The sequence below is a fragment of the Belonocnema kinseyi genome, chromosome 10 (assembly GCF_010883055.1).
Source record: "Belonocnema kinseyi isolate 2016_QV_RU_SX_M_011 chromosome 10, B_treatae_v1, whole genome shotgun sequence".
Classification (NCBI taxonomy): domain Eukaryota; kingdom Metazoa; phylum Arthropoda; class Insecta; order Hymenoptera; family Cynipidae; genus Belonocnema; species Belonocnema kinseyi.
This window is the reverse complement of record NC_046666.1, coordinates 90265673-90272452: the sequence shown is the minus strand read 5'-3', so window position 1 is coordinate 90272452 and position 6780 is coordinate 90265673.

Here is a 6780-nt window from a genome sequence, read left to right as displayed (position 1 = left end):
ATGAAAGAGGGAGCTCTTCTTAATATTTTGACACCAAAATCATCTCGATACACCTTACCGACTGCGAGTAAAGCCACCCACGCTTTAACTTGACAGACTGTAAGTAACTCACAGTAGGCCCCTCGAGGCGCAATAATGGTTACTTAGCTCGGACAAGAACCATTTGGATTGAAAGTAAATTTAGTAAATTGCCAATTAAAACATTTTTACATTTATAAGTTATAACTTTGCAAAACATGGTTATTTTAATAAATACCACAAATGAAAGTCGATGAATAATTTATATTACGGTTTTATATATTTCCCAATATTTCTAAAATTATTACTTATAATTTTCATTCTATATACTGTCTGTATATAGTTCTTTAATATTATTTATTTTTATTTTTATGGTCTGCAATTTCTATGGATTTTTTTAGACTTTTATAAATAATAATTATAATTCCAAGTGATATGAAAATTGTTGTTTCGGTTTTTAGATGTTAATACGGCAGTTCCAAGCCAGATTACGTTTCGCATTGGTAAATAAAATTAGACGAACAGAATTTCATTGTCATATTCATAAAAAATATCATGGTCCATAAAATATATTTCAAAATAAACTTTAAATTATTATAATTACTACAGCTTACTCGAAATATATATAATTCAAATTATTTTTTAAGTTTTTCAGAACTTTTATATATATTTGTAATGATTCCCATATTGTCGTAAAATTTAGCCTCAAAATCTTCCAGACTTTTTTACAATCTTATAAATTTTTTAAAATGTTGGAAATATTTTCGACACTGTAAACTTCCCGAAATTATAAAATTCTGAAACTTGAAAATCCCGAATTTAAAAATTCTAGAATAATGAAATTCTGGACAGTTTACAATATTATCGAATTTGAAAATTCCCGAATAATAAAACTTCAGGACGAATGATGTCTAATGATAAAATATACAAACTAGAAAATTCCCGAATTGCAGAAATTGAGAAAATAGTTTTGTGGTCAATATTATTTATTTATAACAAATACAATAATCAAATATTTTTATTATAGAAATTTTGTGTAATGTTTAATTTTGATAAATTATTGTCTTAATTTAAAATAACAATAATTGTATAAAAATTTGATACAAACATAAATTTAAACACACGTGAGCTTCAATTGAATCAAACTTTACAGGATTCAATTCAGACTAATTTAACGCGACTTTTATTTTCATATTTTTAAATAATAATTTTATTTTTGCGAGAGTTTTCTGTAATATACAAAAATACAATGCACATTTTCAAACATAATTTTTTATGCAAAAATACATTTGTTTAATTATTGTTATTTTAAATTATAACAATAATTTTTAGAAACTTTAAACATTAAAAAATGTTTTTCTTTGGTATAAGTATTTCACTATTCCATTTAAAAAAATATTTATTAACAAACTATTTTTTAATTGTTCAAATTAGAGAGTTGCTAGTCCGGATATTGTATAATTTGGAAATTTTCTGTCGGCAATTCTCAAATTATGTAAGATTGTAAATTGTCGAGAATTTTCCAATTCGGAACTTTTATATTTCGACAATGTTATAATTTCGGAATTTTTACAGTGATGTGGGAATTTTATTTTTCGGAAAAAGCGACTAAAAATTCCCGAAAAATAAAATTCCCGACACTGTAAAATTCGTAAATTGAAAGGTAACCAAAGAATAAAATTCCCGAAATTATAAAAGTCGAATTGGAGAATTCATGAAAAATAAAATAAATAAAATTCCGGACAATAAGATATTACCGAAGTTGAAAAATTCCTAAAGAAAATGGCTGAATTATAAAATATCCGAACTAGAAAATTCATGAATTTAAACAATTAAAAAAATTATTTATTAAATATTATTTATTTATTGAAAATACAATAATCGAATATATATTTCTGTATGAAAAATTTTGTTTGAAAATGTGCATAGTATTTGAAAAAAATATTCAAAAGTTCTGAAAAATCGAATTTTTTTTAAATAAAAAAATAATAAAAATAAATTTTGATATAAATCGTTGTTGAATTGAATCCTGCAAAGTTTGTTTCAAAAATGTTCTTATGTAGGTACGAAGAAAATTTAGGCAGGACATTTTTTTCTTTTAAAGCACACGTGTTTTTTAATGTATTTTTCAATACAATTTTTATAAAATTATTATTCAGGTGCCGCGGAGATTTCATTTTTTGGGATTTTTCGTTCATCCCTTTCGGGATTTTTTCAGCGGTGCTATATTTTTATACCTCCTCTTAAAATTATGTAATTTTTCAAAATAAAAAGTCAACATTTCAACACATTTTAAAATCATCAAAAGTATCAATTCTCTTTTAAATTATTTCAAATCTTTTTAAATTATTTTTAAAACTTTTCGGAACTTTTAAATGCCTTTTAGACTGAGTACTATCTTTCCTAACATTTTTGTAAAATCCTGTTCTTTAAGAATCAAAATGAAATACTTTTACCTTGGAAATACAGATAAAAAAATAAAACAATTATAATTGTAACATTCAAAGTTTAAATTTGTCACTCTGAAATTGTGACAATTCTTTTTCAAGTTGTTTACTATTGAAAATTGTTTTTTTTTTTTTAATTTCCAAACTAAATAGGTTAAAATGGAATATTTTATACTGAAATAATACTTCAAAAAGGTTTTGAAATTGAATAAAGGCATTTTTTTGAAATAGTAATTTTTCAGTTCTAACTTACGGGACAATCATTTTATTCTTTAAAAGATTTTTTACAAATCTTGTTGATAATTTTTTCATTCTCATCCAAAACGAGAAGGTATTAGTTTTTTTATGAAAAATGACTTTTTTGGATTTTATCAAATGTCGACGTTTTGAGGCCTCTTGAGTCAAAAAAACAAGTTTTTACGTCGGGGTCTGTTTGTCTGTCCGGCGTCGTCGTTGTTGTCTGTATAACGGATAACTTTCGAAAGACTGGTCGGATTTAATTGGACTTTGCTTTTGATAACTTTTTTTCATAAAATCAAACTTACCAAAGTTAAAGGATTTTCAAAATCCAAAAAACCAAACGAAAATGTACATTTGAAGCAAAAAAAGCTTGATATGGAAAAAAGTCAAGAGGCGAAAAACAAGACTTTTTCAAGGCTCCATGATTATTTTATCACATTCTCATCCATAATGAGAAGAGTTTTATGCGAAAAATGACTTCCGCGAATTTCATGAAATTTCAACGTTTTGAGGCTCCTTGAGTCAGAAAAACAAGTTTTTACGTCGGTATCTGTGTGTCTTTCTGGCGTCTACGACGTCGTTGTTGTTGATTTTGTGGTTGTCTGTATATCGGGTAACTTTCGAAAAAATAGTCGGATTGGATTGTGCTTTGACATTCAGTTTTTTCATTTTAGAAATTGTATGTAAAAATTGTACTATTTTTATTGTTATAACAAATATTTTTCTTCAATTAAATTGTTACAATAAAAGTTTTTCGAAGAGATTTTTGAAAAATCTTTCAGGGAATAAAATTAGTATTTATAGGTCGACAAAGGTGTGTTTTCTTTATCAAATTCGGCTTTCGTCTAAATTTTTCCAGTTGTTTTTACTATTGTACAATTTACGTTTGTATCTCGGGCGAAGAAATTCATTCTATTGTTTGACCAATATTCTTTGGAAGCCAATATTTTTCAAAGAAAATTACTCCGAGTGACCTTCAATTATAATTTTCATAAACGTGAAAAAACCACATTTCAATGTTTTCTATGAAAAACACAATCCCTGAGTGACAGAACAAAATTGGAAACAATAAGAGTCAATTTATTCAGGAACAAGATTTTTGAACAAAAATGACCTTGAGTGAACCTTTAATATATATTTGTTAATTTTTACAAAAATCAAGCGTTATTTTCTTGACACAAAAAAATAATAATAATTTGTGGGGGTGACAAATGATCAAAAAATTAATAAAACTTGAATTTGTAGGATTTTAATTTGTAACTAAATAATTTGAAATGTTTCAATCTAAAATGATCGAACACTTTCCATTCAAAAATTCTCATGACATATTTTAATAGCTTTAAATTTGAAATTATTCAATATACTGAACACTAAAATTTAAAACGTCTCAACTATTAAAGCTTTAAATATTTTAAAAATTGCTGTTCTGGAGACTAAATAACACTTATTCTTTTGTTTTAAAAACCTTAATATAGGTCAGAGGTTTTAATAATTCAATATATATGATAGAACCTCTATAAATTTGAAATTAGTCTATACTTTTTCATGTTTGAGCTACAATTAATCAATTTTAGAAGTTATAAATTACAATCGTTAAAAGTAAATAAAATGTTTTAATTAATTGATATTTAAAACAAAAAACATCTAAATGCAACTGCAAACATTGAATTTGAAATGCGTTGAATTCAAGGTATATTTTAAAAAGAAAACTGAAAGCTGAGGATCGAATTTCAAAAAAAGCGGAAGAAAGTGACTCGCTGGATTGCAAATGAACATGGAAAATGGTGTATTTTCGCATTTTTAAATTTTTATTTAATCTTTTTCGCGTTGTAACAATTTCGAATCCCATAATGTTATTTTTTACCTAACCTATAACTAATAACGAAAGTTCTGAAAATTCAAACAATAAGGCTGTATTCTGAAAATGAATCATATTTAACGTTAAAATTCAAGTTCTTAAAATGAAGGCCTAAAAATTTGCAAATTTTACAATTAGTGTTGTGTAAATTGTATTGGCATCTTAAAAGAGTATAAATAGTTCTTAAATTAGTTTTTACATTTTCGGAAGTTTACCTTCTATACATACCTAGATGTCAAAAAAGCCGACCAATTTTTTCAAATTTTAATCACTTATTTTCTAAGAGAAAATCACCCCCGTTTATCAGTGACTTAAAAGGATTAGAAAAAAATCACCAAGACCCAAGAATAAAAATTGGATGTACAGCGAATTTTTTAAATTTTTAATTGAGATTATCTTTAACTTTGTAATATTAAAAATTTCCTTACACAATTTTTTTATTAATACTGTAGGAAAAAATCAACAAGATCGAGTGCCGAAATTATAATTAGAGTAATTTTTCTGTAATTCTATGGGGACGGCTGAAATATCCCGAAAAATATAATTCTCGACTCGGTAAAACTCTCTGTCCCGAATAATAAAATTGCAAAACTAATAAAATTCCTGAACAGTTTATACTATTAACAACTTTGAAAATTCCCAAATAATAAAACGCCCCAAATAAAATTGTTTCTTAATCAATATTAATTATTTATTAAAAATATGATAATAAAATATTTGTATCAAATATATTTTTGTTTAATATTTAAAGTGTTAAAAATTATTTGTTTCATTTTAAAATTAAAATGATACAAAAATGTTACCGGCAAATTAATATAAAAAAACACGTGTTTTTTAATCAACATTTCAATTTTTCGGAAGAACTTTTGTGATTTAAAAAATACTATATACATTTTCCACCAAAATATCTTATCCATAAATATATTTTGTTTTAATTATTTTAATTTTAAATTTAAACAATAATGTTTAAACACTTCAAACATTTAAAAAGTTGTTTCTTTGGCATAAATATTTGATTATTTCAATTAAAAAAAATATTTGTCAAAGAAAAATGTTTCAGCAATTGTTTATTTCGAAATTTATTTCTATAATAGTTTTTTTTAAATTAAAAATATGATTTTTCAAGATTTTTTTTATTAAAAAAAAGACTGTACCGAAAACCTGGATCAGGCTTCAGATCTGAAAAAATGCAGTGATATGCATACATGTCAAACTTTTCTAACCTCAAAAAATCTTTCTACTGCTTTACCGTCATATTTTACGAAGAATGAGAAAACAAGTATTCGACTTCGTAGTACGGTGAGGGCAGCACCTCGATAGGGCAGAAAATGTAATGTCTCATCTCTGGTCCTATATATATAATTCCCCACTCTGGAGCCCCGTACCGCATCTACGTTTATAATATCTGTGACGTATTATACGTGGTTTTCTACGCGTATGTTATAATATTACCAGAGATGAGTTTCTGATATTACTTTTCTAGTTTTCTACGTCATTTGACGTATATGACGTTCGACTGGAAACTGTCAGTGCGCATGTGTCAATTTCGAAAAATACCTCAAATAATCTATTTTTCTTGATGTGGGCCGTTGTTGTCGTCGTGTTCGATTTTCAACCTTTAATTGTTTATCGATTTGTTTAATAATATTTTATTCCTCTGGTAAATTTCGGGCCAAATACGAATATTTAGCCATTTTAAATATGGATAAATGTTAAAGCAGTTTAAGGTTATAATTACTGAGACCCTGCATAATTCCATATATAATATCATGCAATAGGATTCATAATAATTGTTATCGAAAGAATTAAACGACACTGAAAGTTTTCTGTCCTTGTTTCCGCTCAAAATACAAATCCTTACATGGGATTAGATTATGATGTTGGGTATTTCTTCTCAGTTCAGGCAGAATTATTATTTTTAATTATTGTCACGCACTCTACAGAATTATTAATAATTTTTGTATTTTAAAAATGAGGTTATGTATTTGTTAAAACCAGCCCTACCCAACTCAGTGATCCCAGATCTGAAACGAGACGTGGTACAATACTATGACACGTCTATGTCCGTGTGAATATGGTAGGAGACGATATAAATGCCTGCGTTGCGCGCACAATCCATTTCTCCTCTTCTGAATTTGAAAACTCGAATGTGCACGATTGCCGGTCGGAACACTTCGGCTGTTCTATTTATATCTCTATCTGCTTTGAAATAAAATG